We start from the raw sequence: 20,815 nt of genomic DNA, 5'->3' as shown, positions 1-20,815 counted from the left end.
GATTACTAGCACACTTATATTTATTTTCAATGGTAAAGAGAATATTAAGCTTGAGAATTCTTAATTGGATATTTCATTTGCATCTCCATAACTTAGATACTTCATGTGATTTTGATATTTCTGATAACTTTTTCCTCCTCTGTATATACTTAAAGAAAATTTAAATACACAATAAATAAATCTAATATTTTGGTATTTCAAAATGCTTACCCAAAGTGAATAACAATAATAATACTGTCTCCCAATGGAAACCTATACAAATATCGTACATCCTTGATATGATCCTGTTATATAGAGCAACTAAGTGCAAACACATCCATTTGTGCTTACAGTGATGCTTTAAAGAATCTGTAGAATTTAAGCAAGGTTTAATATAGAATCAGTGAAGGCGTCTGCCTCCTATACTGTCTGAGGAGTTACAAATGTAACAAGACGTGCAACGTGAAAGTATTTCAAACTCTGTTGATAAAATCATGAAGTAGGAAAAATTCCACCTATGTCAGATAAAAACCACTGTAACTTGTCACGCATGCAGTTATGAACCAACACAATCTCCATTTTCCTTTCACACCAAGCACAGAACAAACACCTCATCCTTCAGTTCTGACACAACCAAGAACTGCATTTCTTACTGCAATGGCCCCTGGATCCAACCTAAGCATTGTTCTGGGAAGGACACAACAGATCTCACTCCTTCCATCTGACCTCCCAGCTTCCAAGCAAGTTCTGTACTTCCTAAATCTGCCAGAAGAAAAGAAACTGTCTCAGTGGCTCTAAATCAAATAAAAGCAGACCACCACTGAACCCCAGAAATCATTTGTAAAAACACCTTTAGTGGGTGTTTAATGAAAGGTACTGTTCCACTGGGAGAGAGAATTTTTGTCTCCAACAGTCATTTAAATATCAGATGGAAATTACAAACTAAAGTAACTGTACTTCAACACAGCTGGAAAATACAGGAAGAGATTTTTCTGAGAAAATCATGTCAAATTCTGATTCTACTTCCCTAATAACCAACATTCTGCCTGGACAGATAAATTACATTTGTATATATTACACCACTCTGGAAAATATATTCACCCCCTTTTTGAGGAAATTAAAGAGGAATTTTTAGGGCTGTGGCACAAACCAACAAAAGCCAGGAAATGCAGTGTTAGGACTGACGTTGTGTTCTTACCTCTCTCATCATTGTGCTTTTTCCCCACAAAACGCACTCAACAATAGCATGAGGCAAGTGGGGAATATCAGTGTTAACTTACATTTCCTGGCTTCTTCCAGCTGCTGTCCAAAACCTTACAGTTGTTTAGACAGAACTGAATTCTTTTGTATTTCAAGTTTGTGATGTGCATGCAGAAACACAAAATGCATCTAATTATGAAGTCAGCTAAAAGACTGAATAAGCAACTTTTTGCTGCACTAAGAAAAAAAGATAAAACATGGTTTTATTTCTATGTTAGGAATGCGGAAAAAACTAACAGGAATAGCTACCAATGAGAAACAAACCCTTTTCTGACATTAATGCTACAACACTGTGCACTATTTAACATCACAGAGCATTTTGGATTACATTATTTACCGAGGACACCAATGTGGTGTAAAAAGAAGACCTCAACCTCTAAAGATTTTTTTTGAGAGTACAGTTGGTGAAATTTCCAGGTATATTTGAAGTAAGTTTTCCAAAAGAAGACAAGCTATGAAGGGGAAAAAAAGCAAGAAGAAGAACAACAAAAAATTTTAAAAGGACAGTTTGAATACTAACACTATTAGTTTAGTGCTTAATACTTCAATAATACTGTGAGTGATGAAAGACTGAACATACAGGTTTTCTGCACGTTGATTCTTTGCAAGTTCTTTTGCATATTTTCTTCTGCAAAATGTTTAAACTTTAACTACATTTTAGCATTTGAAGCATGATGTATGCGCATGTAAAACTTCTCAGTGTGTACACAGTTATTCATTAAAACAAGCTTTATGACACTCTCAGTTAATTTCTGCATTTTTAAGGTGAAGGCAAAACATTGTGGGGTTTTTTTAATGCAGTTTGGTTGGATTTCATTGAATGTGTCTTACACCTTGATATTTTAGGTACTTTAATGGGGGCTTTCTTAGTTACAAAAACGAAGCTTTTGAAAGAGAGGTTGAGAAGGGGGAAAATCCTTTTAGGAAAAAAGAGGGGGGCAGTATGGGTAAAAGGACTTTATTTTCTAAAGCTCAAATTCCAAAGGAGGAAGACGGGGAGAAATAGGAACTGAAACTAATTTACCTGCATTCCTTTGTCACTGCTTGGCCCTTGACTAGTAAATGATTCCTTTCACTAGCCAATAAAACCAAATCAAAAGCAGGCTTAGGGAGCAGAGGGGGAAGGGGGGCAAGAGAGTAGACGAGAGAATCGACTCAAACTTTGACAAAAAAAAAAAAAAAAAAGAAAAAGGGAAGAAAGCAAACTCACTCCTCTTGCTTTCCAGAAGCTCTCAGGAGCTGTATGCCTGACTCCCTGTGCTAACTTCCCAGATTAGCACAGCACAAAGACATTCCCTACCTGCTTTCTTGCAGCACTAGCTAAGGTTGTTCCATTGTTCCTCAGGAGAGATAGAGCTGCTTTTGTCTCCATGCCGTGCTGGTCCCAGCCCTGCCAATTTCGGTACAGTGGGAGGCCTGTACAGCTGCTTTGCAGGTGAATGGTATCCCAGAACGGGTTTGCTCAGCACAAACCTGATGCCTCAGCAGCGGATCTGTGAGACCTGGGAAATGTTCACTTCAAAGGAGGGACGGTCAGAAACAGGACAGCAGCACTAAGAGCTCTGAGGATGAGAGCCTGGGATTGTGGACACTGTGCAAACATGGACCCTGGTATCTTCTCCCCTAGAGCACTTCACATTCTAGAGAAGCAACACAGGGGTTCAGAGAAGGACACACAATGTGCTGACAGGGTCAAATTTTCAAAAGTGCCCACATGCTTAAGGTATATTGAAGTCTACTGAAAGATACTTTGAATTCTGACTTTAATTTTTACACTATTTATTATTTTTAATAAGTGACTGGTGGGAAAAGAAGCAAGATAAGCTCCTCAAAAACAGACAACAGAAAGTATGATATGGAAATTCTTTGTTCTTGAAACCACTACATCATATTTTCAGCTTCAAAGGAGCTTCCTCGGAGCTCAGTGTACAGTATTTTTCAGAACTGGATTTTGTTTTCTTCTTTCATGCCTCTCTTGACTAAAAAGAAGAGTTGATTAGAACAACAAGGAGGCAGTAAAGAGCATAATGAACAGAAAAGCCAGATAGATCTCTCAGTAACACACACATCCTCAAGTGGTTGTAGTGCTGCCAAATACAAGTCAGGAGGTACAAGTAAGAGTGGAAATAATAGCTTTATGTCCTGTCAAGGTCAGGATCATTTAAAACTTTGTATTTTAATTTTAAGGCACTATATTTTAAGGTGTTACAGGTCTGTGGAGAGAGGGTGCAGGGACTGTGTCAGACAGAAGCAGAGCCTACCAGCTGCTCCAGCACCCTACATGTGCTGCTTCGCCAACTCTCACAAGCCCTGAGGACTGCAAACCACACAAAGACATGGATCAGCAGCAGAGCAGAAATTAGACCAGATTTTACCAAGATATCAGCCCTAAACGCTCTCTATAAGCCTGTGGTACCTCTACAATAGAGGTTAAGATACAGTCACAGACTAATACCCATTTTCTTCCTGTCTAAATTAGTGGGTTGTGCCCAAATGACCTATATTCATCTCCATGGCAGAGGAAAACATCATCAGTGTAAGCACAGCCATGTAGTATTGTTGTCTATATCTGCACTGTAAAATACATAGGCTCACCTTGGGGAACTTGGATGAACTTCCTTCCTAGGGCAGAGGGAGAGCTGCCTCAGGAGACCATGACAGTTCTAGCTGTGGCCAATCAGCAAAATCTTTTTGAACTTCCCACCTTAGGGAAAAGCTGCATCAATAAATTAGTTTAGCATTCAAATAGCAGGTGAAGCAAGCATTCTTTCCCTTTCAACTTTCAGGGGTAGGGAACAGTCAAGATTCCTATTGAGCAGTGTTTGGAATTTCATGCAGAGTACGTGGTATTTAATCTAATTAACAGCAAATATAACACACACAATAAAGAATTTTAAGAATTCAAATTTTCCCTTTCTGTAGTACACATATATACACACACACCGGGTTTTACAGTCCTGCTTTCCCAGATACTCAAGAAACACAATCATAAATAGAGGTGTCATTTTGAACAATTTGTTATGATGTTTAACAGGGGAAAAAGAGTACAGTAATTATCAGTGTGACAGAATATTTCAGGAGCTCTGAGTAAGACAAAATGTGTGTACTATACCTCCAAAGGACCAATGCTCTGTAATGAAGGTTCCATTTATAATGATGAAGAAATAGAAAACTGAAGTTTCTTGGTGTAGCTTGATGTTGCTCCAAGGCAGGTGTACACACTTCATGGTGTGAACAAAGAACAAGTTGTGGTGCACAAAGCACTCAAATATCAGATGGGATAAATGTTAGTGATATCAGTCATAATTACCAGAGAGTCTAAGATCTAAGAGTGGCATAAACCAGTACAGTGACACCTATATATGATTTGTTCTGAAAATGACTGAGACATCTGCCAGCTCATACATCTGCATTCACTGGGGTTCCAAATGTGTACAGCAGAAGCTCTGGACTAGTGACAACCTCAGTCAAATCCTATGGTAACAAGGCTGCAAAAGAAAGTTATCACAGAAGAAAACCCATGGAACATGGGGGCTCACTTCTTCCTGCTATCTCAAAAATACATCAGAGACATTTCAGCTTTTCAGTGCAGATGTTAATAAATAAAGGATATTTTTTCCTTCTGTCAGAAGACTTTGACCAGATTTATGCACATGTCAGATATTCAGACTCATATGGAGGAATGGTAATGGGCAGTAAAAATTACTATTAAAAGCAAAATTAAATCAATAGGAATCTATGATGTCTGTAGCCTACCTGAGAGGAGGTGTTAGGAGCTTGGTTCAAATGAAAGTCACTAAGCCCATGGCAGAGCTGTGTAATGTAAATATGAACAGCTGAAGGAACTGAAGTCATGAAAATCCAGTGGGAATGCTGGGAAAATCTTAGACATTTACTCCAGTGAAAGAAATTGTAAAAAGATGAAGTACATAAGAAACAGGTAAAAAAAAAAATACTCTTTTGAAAATAAATTAGTATACACAGGAAAAGCATTGCCCAGACAACCAAATTCAGTCCAGACTGAGACACTGCTCTATTAGGCATGGTAGGAACATATAAGAAATCCTGGCCTCGTCTTGAAGTATTTGCATTTAAGATGATGAAAGGAATTCATAAATGCTGAATAGTTAAGATGTTCTATGGTCTGTTTGCAGACAGACCATGAACAAAAACAGGGATGGAAAAAATTAAATTAATCAGGAGAAAATACGCACTATTACTTTTCCTAGCAGATCCCAACAAAGCCAAGGATTGGGTGGGGGTTTTTTCTCCACAATACGCCACTGATCAATGGCAAATATTTTTGACAATATCAGTGTACAAATATGTATTTCTTTGTGCATTCTTGGACACTAACTCGGAAGATGGAGTGAGTCAGTCATCAAGTGTACCTGTAGGAACTTCAGCATATTTAAGGCCTCTAATTTTTCCTACTGAATTCTACAAAGTTTTAAGACTAGCAAATTACTATAGTATTTTGCTTTGTGAAATAATCTTCCTTGCTCTCCCTAATCTCTTTGTCTCCACAAAGTCTATAATTTAATGGAGCAGGATGCTTCAAAATATTGCCAAGGCCATTATCTCTAGTGGTATTAATAGACTTGCCTCCAAGACACGCCCATACTCACATTCCCACATGCACCCTTTTCACATGGAAGGCATAGAGAATGCCTCAGCCCCTGCGGGCAATGTTTCCAAGTGCTATGAAAGCAACAGAACTAAGGAAGAAATAGGTAGGGCATGGCAAACACATGAAAAACCACTCTCACATCCATGAGAAAGCAGGCTGAGCAGCCCATTTGCCAAGCTCTAAGTTTCCTGGAGCAAACAAGTCACAGGAAACTCCTCAAACAAGCCAGAGCTGGCCACACAAAAAGCGTAGCCCCTCCCTTTGTTGTTACGTTGATAATGGGGCAATCCCTGTCCGGAGGGCTTGAGGAATAGGAAGGCAGGAACAGGAAACTTCAAGATCCAGTTCATCAAATACTGTAGTGAAACACTGGCTACCAGAGCACAGAAAAATATGTACCCCCATCAACTTCCCCTGATCTAAAAAACATGAAATAGATGGTTCAGGGAGAAAAAATCTTCTCAGAAATGAATAGAACTGCTTTGTCAGTCACCCATAATGAGTCTAATAAATGCGTACATGCACAGCAGGTTAATATGGGCACAGACACACTCGGGGAGGCAAGTAGTGAGCACATCCATCTACACAGGTAGCCAGCTAGCCTGCCCCAGTTTGCTTTCCTGGTGGCACAGAAACAGGAGATGAGGCTGGTCAGCCACAGCCACACCTGCAGGAGGAAAACACCTCTGATTTCTGCCACACAGTTCTGCTCTGAGCCGCAGTGGAAGTTCTTATTCACTGAAAACAATACAGGCACAACACATCTCTTAGACCAACCTGGTACCTGCCATACCCTACTCTCATCTAGATGCTGTAGGCCAGCCTTGGCTTTAGCTAAGAGCAGGAAGGTTTGCAAACACTCAAGATCTTGTAGCTTCTTTCCTCTTCTTTCTGCTGATCAGGTTTGTGCCCTTTGCTGTCTCTCAACACCCCTGCTAACCCACATCAGGACACTTTACCTCCTCTCTCAATGCTTTCTACAGGGCCTGGCCTCTTAGATCAATGCAAGAGGTTTATCCCCAACTCCTCCATGCTCCCCTCACAGACCCACTTTGCCATTGGTAGAGCCCTGTGATATGGTGCAACAGCAGCAAAAGTAGTAGGTGTGTAGCTTTCCACACACAGAGCACTGAATTTAGTGGTGACTATGATCTCTGCCATTTCACACCTCACTGCTTGCCACCTTTTTCCCCTGCATCCTTTAGCACCCCTATACCCATTCCGGCTTTGGCTTCCCCACTAACGCTATCCAAGATGGTCCAAGCAGCCCTTAAGCCACCTGCCTTTTACAGACTAAAGAAGAATTGCAGATACTTTATTTTCTCTCAGGAGTTCACAAAAATCTCTCTCTGCAGGCACTAGAGAGCTAGGCCAAGGCACCATGTTAAAATAACCAAGTTCTGGGTTTTAGTTTTCACCTGGAGAAGGAAGTACATTCCATGCTTTGCCATTTTCAGGCCTTTCTTTGAAAATCCTTTCTTTTCTTTAAATAACAAGGGGTAGCAGTCAAGTGAAAGCAAGGACTACTTGATCCATTGATTGGCCCCCAGCCAGGTTCTGCTGGTCCCGCTTTCCCTCTCAACCACCCATTTTTCTATCGGTCCTGTAATTTGGGGAGATTAAGATGTATAGCCTGTAAATTGGCTAAACTTTTCCAGGCTGCTTTAATGAGACTTCATATAATAGGGTTGGCTTTTTTTTTTTTTTAATATTTTCCTTAACGTGACCCATATGGAAATAAAAAGATATATTTTTTAATGTATGCTAGATTACGGCCGACATTTTCCTCAAATTAAAATCCATGCTTCAGCAGCAGCATACATTTTCAATGATGTCAAATATATTTTTTCAGCCAACTGGCTGGGGTCACCCTTATAACTCAAAGTTTAAGTGTGCTGGATAATCAGTAGAACATGTGAAACTCTGTAGGGCACTGTGGCTGCCCCAGTGCCTGCTCAGGAGCACACAGGGCCTATTCTACTCCAAGGCACTCAGGGCAGGAGATACGGAATAAGACAGGGATAAAACTCTGCTTGGAACGAGCTGACAGCACACAGCTCACAGCAGGAACCATGTGGCTCCAGCCCACGTCAGCATCAAGCTCTTCCAGCAGAGATCGCCAGGACACAATCACCACGCTCAGCCGTAGGCTAAGACTAAATTTACAGGTTAAGGTAAAACCACCAGCACTTATCCACTGATAGATGGGGCGTCCTTTGTTCAGAGATGCCACACAAGCCTTATCAACCATTCCTGTTATCATTTTGTTGGGAATGACACCCAGTGGGAACAGCCACAACCTAAACAAGGGCTGTTCTTAGCTTTGTTCATAGCATATACATTACTGAAGTACTTATTTACCTGATTTTCCCACCCTAAGAATAAAGTTAGAATATTACCTATAGTGTAGCAAATGTTTGGGCATTGACATTATTTTTTTAAACTTTGTTTTAAAGCAACTTACAGAGATCACAACCAAGGCTGAATCAGAATTTAAATTTCAACTGACGTATCTGGAGAGGCTAAATTCAAACAACTTGGAGAAATATTTTCCAATTGCTAAAGCAAAAGAGAGAACTGTAACAATTTCCATGCAGAAGTTCAGTTTTCTAACAACTCTTAACTCACAAGTAGCTGATAACAAATCCACAATTGCTTAGGGAGCCACAAGAAACACTAGCTTTTTAGCTTTAAATGAGTTTTCCTTTTTTTTTTTTTTAAGTTCATGCTACAGTTTGTGATTAGAGATTGCATTGTCATACAGTTCAGTCCAAAGTTCCCATTTCCATCAAAAGGATGTCCATTCAGCTTTCCAGAAAAAAAAAAAATTCTAAGTAATTTCATAGGTAGTACAGGTAGTGATAGCTTAGAATGGAAAACTGAAACCTGGCCTACATTAAAAGCTGCATAAGAATACTGGAATTGATTGGGTGCAGAGAGTTACCGCTGTAACCCTTATATGGATGAATTCAAAAATGGGCAAAATACCCAAAAGCAAACAGCCAAAGTCAATTTGCTTCCAGGGCTTGCCTTGGGCATGAGGAAATCCTTATAAACTATGCAGACAAATGGTTCTTTTAAAGCTGTGACTCCACTCTGAAGAGTCAGTGATACAATTGTAATCAGGATATTTATGGCAGCAAATTCTTTGTAGTTAATACACAAAAACCCACCAAAACCTCACATCTTAAATGACAGGTAGTTAAGATACAAAGGATTATGTTACTTCAAATAAGATTCAAAAAGGTTATGGGATACAAGTATCAGGCTTTCCTCCATAAATAAATTTGTTCAGTCACACCTGGCTTGCCCAACCCCTCCATCTTCCCATCCCTATTCTGCTCCTCTTCTGTTTAAATATTCATTCTGTGAAATATTCATTTTTAGCCCAGGTCTCACAGACACTGAGGCCCCCCTGGGGCCTTGCTTTATCACTGTACAATTCTAACGGGGTTTTTACTAAATAACAACCAAGTTATTACTAAATAACTGTACTAAGAACTTATCTGCAACTGCATATTCAGATTTCCTGGAGAAGCCAGTCCTGCCTTACTGAGTGGAGCCCAGATGAGCCACCAAAGGGTCTGGAGCAATTTTATCCCAGGATGCAGAAGACACAGTGGGAATTAAGGAGAAAATTGCGTGACCCTAAAGGTATCAATCTACTGAACAAGAATAACAGTGTTTTGATGAGAACCGTCCATAATCATAAACAGAAACAACCATAGTATTAGAAATGCAGGCTAGGACACAACAAAACCTTCAGGCAGGTTGTCATTGAAATTAACATGAAATAGACTGTTGATACTGAAACAGACAACAGAGTTTCAAAGTCATTTGTAGCATTCCACAAACAATACCTACACGAAAGGCCATAAACTACCTCAGCATGAGGAAGAACTTCTTTCCATGGAGGGTGGCAGAGCACTGGAACACCTGAAGTCTCTGGAGACATTTCAAACCCACTTGGACATGTTCCTTTGTCACCCTCACCAGGTGACCCTGCCTTGCAAAGGAGTATGACTGGGTGATCTGCAGAGGTCCCTTCCAACTCTGACTATCCTCTGAACCTGTGAAAACTGCATTTACTGTACCTGAGGTCACTACTTTGCCCTCAAACTTGTCCTGCCATGAGCATTCCTGGAGCGGTCCCTCCGCGCCTCATGGCTTCCCGCCCTTGGCCCTCAGAGCCGCACCACCACACCTCGTGTCCTTCCGCGCCTCACGGCTTCCCGCCCTTGGGCCTCAGAGCCACATCACCACACCTCGTGTCCTTCCGCGCCTCACGGCTTCCCGCCCTTGGGCCTCAGAGCCACATCACCACACCTCGTGTCCTTCCGCGCCTCACGGCTTCCCGCCCTTGGGCCTCAGAGCCACATCACCACACCTCGTGTCCTTCCGCGCCTCACGGCTTCCCGCCCTTGGGCCTCAGAGCCACATCACCACAATGCCTCATGTCCCTCCGTGCCTCACGGCTTCCCGCCCTTGGCCCTCAGAGCCGCATCACAACACCTCGTGTCCCTCCGCGCCTCACGGCTTCCCGCCCTTGGCCCTCAGAGCCGCATCACCACACCTCATGTCCTTCCGCACCTCATGGCTTCCCACTCTTGAGCCTCAGAGACACATCACCATGACACCTCATGTCCCTCTGCGCCTCAAGGTTGCATCAGTGCACCGTGTGTCCCTCCACGGCTCACAGCTTCCTGTGCTTGAGCCCCATGGCCCCATCACTGCGATGCCTCGTGCCCCTCGGTGCCTCACGGCTTCCCGCCCTTGGCCCTCAGAGCCGCATCACCGCACCTCGTGTCCTTCCGCGCCTCATGGCTTCCCACCCTTGAGCCTCAGAGCCGCATCACCGTACCTCGTGTCCCTCCGCACCTCACGGCTTCCTGTGCTTGAGCCCCAGGGCCCCATCACTGCACCTCGTGCCCCTCAACGTCTCAAGCCGCCATCGCTCTGCCCTCCCCGTCCTGCTGCCACCACAGAAGGTAGCTGGTCGCCCATATCCTTCCAGGAGCACATTCCAGTGCCAAGGCATCCCAGGTAGGTTTGAGGAAAAGATCCTCCCAAGTATTAGACAGTCACAGAATGGTTTGAGTTGGAAGGGACCTTAAGTTTTACCTTGTCCTAATCCCTGCCATGGGCAGGGGCACCTTCTACTATCCCATGTTGCACCAAGCCTCGTCCAACTTGGCTGTGGACATTTCCAGGGATGAGGCAACCACAGCTTCTCTGGCAGCGTGTGCCAGGACTTCATCTCACAGCACTGGGACCATGTAAAAGGAGAACGTGGGTTACCCTCAGGGGGAGGTGAGGGAAACGATTATTTTCTAAACTCAGCTTTGTGGCATTCTATTAAGGTCACTCATGTCCTATTGAGTCAAATAAAATAAATGTAATCAATTAAATAAATTTGTCACCACAAAATAGGCAGAAAATACCTTGGTTTCTTTTTTCATTGTGAGGGCTTGAGTGGCCTTTTCCCATCTCCTGGTCCACAGTGACACTAGCAGGATTTAAGCATTCAGATAATATTAAAGGCTGAAACTAAGGCAAGTAACAAGAATCGAGATGATTCCTGATAAAATTACTTTCACTCTTGGTTAGAGTGTGGTGCTAATAACACCAAGGTTGTAGATTCAATCCCTGTATGGGCCATAAATAATTAAGCATTGAACTCAATGATCCTTGTGGGTACCTTCCAGTATTCCTTCAGAATATTTTGTGAATCAAAATCAGTGTTTACTCTATACTGTCCTGTTCGTTAATGCAAAAATACAGAAGGTCATTGAGGCAGTTTCCTGAAAACATTCTCCCTGGGGTTCTCATTGTTCCGAAGTTTATTCTGTGTTTTGCTCTAAACTCTGTATTTAATCAACTTACTATCATTGATCAGCTATAGTTAAGCAAGGCTGCAGTTCTGATTGGCTCTTACTGCATTTTAGCTGAGCACCAGATACATTTAATAATGTAATATAATTAGCTGTTAGACAGTTGAACTCTCTTCCAATGAAAGTCACAGAGGCCCTGTTATTACAGCCAGTGGTAAATCCGTTGTACAAAATACTCTGTAGGCAGCAGTTTCAGGACAAAACTAAACAGATGTTCTCTCCCCAGGATTTTGGGGAGTTGTTCTATGAACCACAGGAGGTGTGAAAAAGCTGGGATTTCCCCCCACTGCCTTGCCTTGATTGCCTACACCAGTGTATAATTAATAGCTCAGTTCTATAAGCTCCTCAGAACTTTCTGGAAGGTGGGAAGTAGCCTTGATTCACCAAATCATTGAAATTGTTCAATTTTCAGGGGTGGGGAAGGATTATATCTGCAGAATCAGGTTCCTAACAAAATGCAGGAATGGGCAAGAGTAGCCTTGATTCAAAATTTGAATATAGCATTGATATATTTATTTCTTTTCATCATGAACATTTTCACAAGCTACAGTAGTAACAAAAGCATTTAATTTGCATTTAAATCCTCTTATTCCATAGCTAACACACTGAACTGTGAAAAAGATTCCAGACTATTTTTCTTAGATCATTTGTAGGTGTACCATATCTGCTGGCTTCATTTAGGAACTGGAGGAAGAAATGGAACTAAAAATTGGAGAGTGAAGTCTTGAAATTGCCTGATACCCAGATATACTAGAAATCTCATTAAAATATTCTGTATTAGAGTTCCATAAAGTGCTCTCAGTCAAACAGGACTACAGAAATATCCTTAAATATCAGAGTACAGAAAAGGGCAAAGAGAAGGAAGGATGCAGATTTTAAAAGAAATTTAGGAATGCTGAACAGAATAAATCTTCAGTAGGAAACTATTGTCATTGAGATGGCCACAGCACTCAAGAGTGCTTCTTTAAAAATTTCAGGGGGCCTCAATCATCAGCACCTTGATATCTAATAGTCTTTCATACCTTTTCTATGCAGCAGTCCCATGAGTAACTCCACACAGCTCTTGCTCTTTCTCTCCTTCTTTTCTCTTCCTTCTCCATTTCCAGCTCACTCCTTCCTGCCCCTAGCATGGCCACCTTATCCTTTCTGTCACTCACACGACCTCCTATCCCTTCCTCCTCACAGCACAACCAGCAGACTCCAAGTAACTCCTCTCTCAGCTAATTCACTCTTTTATCACCCTCATAGCTGTGAGGGCAAAGCTGTTCCCACTCTTTGATAATTAACACAGCTGCAATGTATGGGGGGCAAGATTGCCTTTAGCACTATCTCTATCTGTCGTCCCACAGGAAACAGGGGGAAAATCAAGTAAGTGTTTTTGCCTCAGCACAAAGTATTACAGAAATACTCTGCTTTGGCTGATGTGAGGAAGGGACCGGGAAACAGAAGATGTTTTGAATGCTCACTGCCAGGCAGTGGAGTGGTTTGAAATGTGCTGTGCTACAGCTGTGTTCTGTCACACAGCCATGTGTAGGCAGCCTTTGGTCTGCCTGCCAGGACACACAGGTAAGAGTGAGTAGTGTCAGCTTCTGCCACCTCCCAGCCCTGGCTGTGCACAGCAGGTGCTGCAGGCTCGCTGCCAGCCAAAAGCCACCTTGTTCTCCCGGTTAGGCATTCCACAGCAGTACTGGAAAACTGCTTCAAGTGGCTATCCAGTACTAGGGAGTGTTTTTCACAACATGAACTGGTTCTAATGGACCCTAGAGGCCAACTGGTATTTTCTATGGCACTTCAGGAATGAAAACAACTCTTGCCAGACTAAACAAGGGTGAATTAAATGAACAAATATCCCGTCTCTAGGACAAGTGCAATAACTTGTAGTTGTAGGGCAGTGGAGGAACTGACAGAGTCGTTTGGTGTCACAGTGCACAGCTTTGGTCTGTTGACTGAGGTGGATTTTGTATTCCCATGTATCTTATCATCACCACTTTCAAATCAATTTTGCCCTTTTAAGCCAGGGAAGTGAGAGTTGGAGGTTGGATTTTTATTAGGCACAGCTGGTCCAAGGGACGTCATTTGTTCCTAAAGCCAGGGCTGTCTTTCATATGAAACTGTGGGGTGGATAGTGGGCAGGGAGAATCACTCGAAGTAGTTTCAACAGCTGGGGGTCAAATTATAGGGAAAAGTGGAGAGAAGTGAAATTTATAATCTATAATTTGAAACCAAAATAAAAATGAGACAAGCTTACTTGAAGGACTGGAAGGAAAAGGATGTGATATATGGCCTGATACAGCCAAGCAAAATGAACACTGCCATTGCACTATTACTTCGCAGAAAATCCAAAAAAACCAAAAGGGCCTATTAAGGCTGTCTCTGTGGAGATCTAATTAGGTCATACAAACAATCTCTGTTGTTAATAGGATCCTTTAACCATACGTGGACACATTAAGAAGTCTGTAGCAGATATAGGAAAGATTCTGATCCGTTATGGGAATAAGAAATGAACAAGGGCAAAGAAATAACATGAGAAATTGGCATAGGAAGAAAAAAAGGTCTATAAATAGAAGTAGGAGAGCATCATGAGAGCCTTATTCTTCCCTAGAGGTGATGTTGTCTTATTACGTTAAACATGACCTGCTTTGTTGGCTTGAAGTTAAGGGAATGGAGAAGAGGAATTGGTAGAAACCAATGCATTTTGAGGGGAAAGAAAAAGCTTCCAAGGAAAAGTGTGGGAAAGATCACGTTAAAAGAATGTGTTTGCTTGGAGTGACTGATAGCAGTGACTACCTGTATCATCCTAATGAAAGAGATATAGAGGAAAGTTTGGTGTAAATTAAAATAGAATCACAACAGTGAGACCTCTTCTGGCTTCAGGACATCATGCAAGAAAGGTGCCAAAGGTGTGTGGGTCCTCACTCAGTGCAGACTGGACTTGTTGAGACAACAGCAGCGCCAAGTGACCCACTCACCCTTACACTGCAGATGTGTTCCCTCTTTACACTTGTCTTCCCACCCTCCCAAGTTTCCAGCTAGCAAATACCTGTTTCACACATATGTCCCAATAATATTCTGACCACTTGTCTAGCACAGAACCCCACTCCTGCACTTGTTACAGCTAAGGGTTGAGTAATATTTTTATGAACATATCCTAGAATCTTGAAAGAGTTATGGACTTAATCATAGCAGGATACTCTGCGGGCCAGCAAATGTTCAGAGTATATAGCAGTGTACATGGATAAAGGAGAATTTAATATCTGAGTATCTGCAGAAAGCACACACTGAATGAGCAGTTGTTCATGGCATACTTGGAATGTACTGTTCAGTCACCAGTGAGTGTACAGTATTTCTGTCACCTGAGTCCTGTAACTGGCTCACTTGGGGTGAATTTGCAGGTGGGATATTCACAGTGGCCTGATTCTGAGCTATTTGCAACAAGCAATATTGCTCACTAACACTTACAGGTAGTAAAACATCTGAAATTTCAGAATGTCACAATACACTTACCAGTGACTCAGTACTATAAAGAGCCTAATTCAGTACTCAGACAGAATCTTCCCTTGGGTATTTAAGTCCCACTGAATCAGATGCTGAGAGAGTCAAAACCATGAGAAAAAAATCACTTTGGACACCTTTATATGCATTTCAATCCAGCAGTGCATGGCTCTACAGCATATTATCCGCAGTATTTAAGCTCCTCAATACCCGTATGAAAACCAGAGGGGTTATACAACTTCGCTTATGCTGTGCTGAGTAATTTCCTAAGGATTGTATAGAAACCTGTAGTTCATCCTGTAAAAAGCATCCCATCACAATCCTTCACTCATTGAATATAGCTGTCCCAGGGAAAGAGATGGCTTAGGAAATCTGCTGGTTTCCTTTCTGCCCTGTTTTCTATGACTCTGTGCTGTGTTCCATAAAGTAAGCCTGACACTCCACTGCTTGGATTTTGGAGTGTCCTAGTCATGAGTAGTTGAAAAACCCCAGTGAAGAGACTGTGTCTACTCATTACCCTGGATAGTTTTTACCAGTATATGTTACCTAGAACCAAGGGCAACATTGGAATACTGCTAGTCTCGGGAGGAAGCCAGCAATTTTAGAAGCAGCACTGAGCTTTACTTTGGAAGTAGCAATGAGCTACCTGTAGCAGAATTTCTTCAAACCCAACTACATCTGCACAGAAGTCTATAGAAAAGTATCCTCATTTTAAATCACTTTATTCACAAACCTGTTTGTGTATATGCAAAGGAAGCAGTCAAAGAGCTGCCCAGGAGTTCACCCTGTTATGACTGAGCTGCATTTCACTTAAGATTGGGATGGAACTTGTTTGCAATAGATCTTTGTCTATTGCAAAAGTTCGCACCCGGGGGTTCAAGAGGGCCAAAAATAAGAGTACAAAAGCTAATTTTAACTATTTCCAACAAAATAAGAATTCTATATGCCAATTATATACAGGCACCCAGTATATCAGCAGGTGCCACCATTTATAGGAAACTCAAGGCAGTGATTTGGTAGCAAACCAACTGAGCTGATACCGTGTTTTGCTGGTGACATCATCACTGCTGGATGGCTCTTTGGAATAAATAACCCCTTCCACATGTCCCTAAGCTCCCAAAACAAATTTCAATTGCTGTAAGGCTCAAGGATGTCCTAAATCACCTTGGATTAATAAGCAGCAGAAATAGAGAAGGAAGGAGGGCAGGATTTGTTTTTATTTCACTAGAAATACATCAGATGAAGCAATTGTTAAATGCATTAAATAATATGCAGGGCAAGCAGGAAATAAAATCATGAATGTGGGAGAGATGTTTATATCAGATTAACATACTGAAAACCTGGCAGGAAATACTGCTCTAACTTGTGTATTGCCAGACTGCAAACCATATCAGCATTCAAGATAGGTTGAGGTTCTGTAACTGTTTAATGAGCACTGGTTTTGTCAGAAGTCTTTGCAGAGGGTTGTATTAAATATTTCAGAATACAGAGGAAGTTGAATGTGAAACTTCACTGAGGAAAAAAAAATCCCACAAGAACACTTGCATTCTCACTCACAAACAGCAAAATTAATTCCCAAGTATATGATCAGTAGGGTTGAGCAAATATAACTTCCACTTAGACCTAATCTGTAATTCTGGAGTGTAAATGGTGCCTTTATCTCTTGCTCTGAACAGGGAAAATTTAGGAAGGTATGAATAGATGTGTTATGGATGAGTAATGCCAGTTTATTTAGAAGTGTCCAGAGAGGTTGATCTTCCAGGAACTAACAGGTGAAAATGAATCCTTAGTCAGTTTATGCTGGTTCTCTTTCTAAAGAAGTTGGATGTAATTATTTTGATGTGGTCTTTGCTAATCAGTCTGTAACACAGGGGAAATTGTGTCTAGAGACACTTTTGCATTTATCATGCCCTGTCATTGCAGCAAAAGGTAAACCCTATTCTAATACTCAACTTGTGTTTCACTGAATTTTTGAGAATTTTGGCTGCTGCCTCAAGCCTTGCACATCTGTGTGATGCACCACAGAGAACAGTATGGTTGCGTTCCCTTAGACTTTGTGAGACTGGAATTTTATTTTAATAATAATTGGAATGTTATTATCATTAATATTGATTAGGTTCCAGTTTCCAAAGACATACAAAGCCTAAGTAGTAAAGATGTAAATAAATTATGAGTGCACAGTATACAAAGGATCTTGTCCCTACAGCTAAAGAAGAGATGAGGGATTTCTCTCTGTGTCTCTCTGATGCTTTCTAAACATCAGGTTTGCCTTCTCCCTCTGCTCCATTAGGGTTTTTTTCTCCTTACAATGGATAATAACAAAGCATTAAAACACAAGGACCTGCCCTGAGTAGTGTTTTACACTCAAGACCTATAGGGAAACCATTTACAGGAGTTGCTACCTCTGTACAAAACCAAGAAGGAAATAAAAAGCTCCTGAAATTGGAGCCATTTTTCTGCTTTTTGTGAGAAAAAACAGGCTTAGCTTATAAGTGCAATGGGATAAGTGACCAATGTCCAACACAGATTCCCTTTTTCTTTTTTACATGTTGCGCTAAAGAACACAACACCATTTTAGTTCATGAGAGGAAATTATAAAAGAAAGACGAAAAACCTCACCACTTGTTAACCTAAACAGTGGGTGATTTTTGATTGGTATCATTCGGCGTGCCCTGTGGTGTGCAGCTGAACTGGACTGAGAAGCTGTGACATGCAGGCTCTCACAGAAGTGGTACATCCAGAAGTCCCATTACACCACTCATCTCTGCCTTTGCTGATGTTTTCCTCACAGTGCAGTATTTTCTCTTGTCCTTTTTTCAGTGCTGTGTTAAAACAATTTGAACCTCATAGTTTCACAAATCCCTTGCAGACTGCACTTACCATTCTGCATTTCATCCCATCCTACTTGTTCCACTCCCCAGAGGAGCTGAGGCAATCCCTTCCACTGCCTGCTGTGGTCCCCTTGCCCACCACGGCTGGGGCAGCTGCCAGAGGTGGAGGTGAGCAGGAAGCAGTGATGGAGAGAGCAGAGGGGAGCACCTGGCACTGTGAGATCACACTAGTAAGAGCTGGTTTAACATTTCTGTCGATGACAGGCAGTTCAGAGACACTTGACAGTTTTATCACAGCAGAGCACACTGTAATTTCACTGCTTACGTGGTGCATGTGCTTGCATTTTACTGGTGTTAGTCCGTCTCCCCACCCATCTGCCGCAGTTACCTGAATGCAGTGACTTTTGCACAAGGTTACGTTGCACTCATTCTCTCTGTCCCATACCACATCACACTGAAAATCCAATAGGGAAGAATGCCATCTATTTATCCCATCTCCCAGGAAATACTGCCAAAGACTGAATGTTTTAAAAACTCTGAATAGCACAGGAATTTGAGGATTCCACTAAGTAGAATTTTCATCTCAGATGATTTTTTTTTTTTAGAGACTTGTGCATTTTATGATCATTTCAACACGTATTTTCTGTGTAGAAATTATTCTCCATCCCAAATCCAGCCCCATATCCACCTCCCTGGTTTATAGAGAATGCCATAATCATATGGTGCTAATATTGTGCCTGTCACAAAGCAGGTATATCTAAATGGTAGCATTTCAGGATTTTAGCTCCCTCCAGAAAACTGCAGTTGCAATTGTTTTCAGATGCATATCCTCAGCTCAGACACCTTAAAGTCTATGGGAGGGGCATAGTGATGTTTTGGAGGTTCTCATCTTCACATTCTAAAATCTCTCAGCTTGGTTAAGTCTCTATTATAAACATCTCAAACCACACCATACTCTCATACAGCACTTGAAATCGTGCATGAAGCAAACCAAACGCTTATATTAAATCATCTGGGACAGAAACCTTGACAATCATTTCTCAGAAGCAGAAGTACTAAAGATGTCTGCATTGAGGCAGATTTTTGTAAGCCTTTAGCTGTTCCACAATCCTTCCACAAACAGTGAGAGACTTGTGCAGCAAACTCTGTGAGTCAAGATTATTAGCATGTGACACCACCACCATGCTTTTCCATGGCAGCAGGGCACGGTGCCTGGGACACTGAGGGAGCGGAGCTGCTGGGTGACCGGTGTGTGCTCCCTGACCTCCCAAGAAGAGAACCCTAGTAGTCTCTGACAAGCCTTGTTCTTCACACCCCGAGACCTTGCTGTAAGCACTGTTCCTCCAGACCGGTCAGGGCAGCAAGAGGAGGGCTGGGACAGAGGACAGCAAGCCCAGGAAAGTTTAGTTTAGCAGGCTATAAATCCCCCTTCCCCTCCTCCCTCTTTATTGCCTGTCTTTGGAAAACACAATCCGATATAAACCAGAGAGAGTGGAAGCAGGGCAATAAAACTGTACGGCAGGAGCACGAGTGTCACAGGGGTGTTATATTACAGGCATTCCAAGTGGCTGATGTCAGGCAGTGAGCAGCAGGGCCAACAAACCCACCAGGGCAAAGAAATGTCCCAACTGTCCTTTGTGGCCCTGTGACATCCCTTCTGTTCATATGCATTCTCAACTCTTACGCTATTCATCTCTTTTGCCCTTTGCTACTCCCAAGTCCTTGCGTTATGATTTCAGGGGCTCTGGTTTCCAGGCTGTTCAGTTTGAGCACTCAGGCCTTTTGACCATGAGTCAAGATATTCTTGAAACGCATGATGTGTTGTCTGATCCGTGTGTAACAGGATCAGCAGTGCCACACATACAAAAATTATTTCTTGATGTGCACATGGCTGGATTAAAAAACATATATATTGGTTTATTCTAAAAGTTAATTTATGTGAACTCAATGCTTTTTAGACAGGGCCAGGAGTCTCAAAACTGGTTAGCAGTTCTGAGTGCCCTACATGAGTGATGGTTTTCACAAGACTGGCTCCTAGCATGTTCTGAAAACCAGGCCCCTTTAAGGTACTATTAATTGTTCATTTAAAAGAGTTTTCAAGACTTTGCCAATGCTTGCTGTGAAAAATTGAAGGAAAGACACTTAACCACAAGTTCCGAGGTATAAATATTGCTCAGAAGCTCAGACGTACTTCCATTCATAGGAGCTGGCACAAGTACGATTTCTTGGGGCTATGTTTCTTTCTCCTCAGTTGTCTGCAGTTAGGTGTTTGCTATAAATTAACTTGCAAAGCTCATGTAATTGGTAGACTGAAAGAAATATCTCTGGAAAAGAATTCATCCTGCTTTTTTTCGGTTACGGTCGCACAATCAAAATTAAGCCAGCTTAAGTCAAGATGCATAACTCATGTTTTTCTCTCTCTTCTTCTTGTTGGTATTGTTTAGAGTTGGTTTGGGTTGGATCAGTTTCCCGACTTGATTTGTTCCGCGCCTGTATGAATGCTCGCTGGCACACGAGACGTGGGGAAACAGGCAGCTAAGGACAAGGGAATATGAGGTGAACTTTTGGGGACAGCTTCCCCTTATGTGGACTTAGAGGAACTCTTTAACAGCAGCCTCAGAGATGCCTGCTGCAATGGCTTTGTCATCCTCAAGGTTTGCACATCTTTCTGTGGAGTTAGGACATGTAACAAACAGAGAAACCTCACCTAGGACAACCAAAGTTTGGTGAGG

The 20,815-nt window shown here is 41.9% G+C and overlaps 1 long non-coding RNA gene across 1 annotated transcript in view; it reads right to left on the bottom strand.

The window, feature by feature from the left end:
* Positions 1 to 12,930, bottom strand: part of LOC120760575 (uncharacterized) — a 58,787-nt gene extending 45,857 nt beyond the window's left edge. Inside the window, exon 1 of the long non-coding RNA XR_005703405.1 lies at positions 12,783 to 12,930. This is a non-coding gene — a long non-coding RNA (uncharacterized LOC120760575). The remainder of the gene's footprint in view (positions 1 to 12,782) is intronic.
* Positions 12,931 to 20,815: the final 7,885 nt, after the last annotated feature.

This window comes from Hirundo rustica, chromosome 17 (assembly GCF_015227805.2).
Source record: "Hirundo rustica isolate bHirRus1 chromosome 17, bHirRus1.pri.v3, whole genome shotgun sequence".
In the NCBI taxonomy this organism is placed as follows: domain Eukaryota; kingdom Metazoa; phylum Chordata; class Aves; order Passeriformes; family Hirundinidae; genus Hirundo; species Hirundo rustica.
Note: the sequence above shows the minus strand (reverse complement) of the source record. Positions and strands in the feature narration are given on the sequence as shown.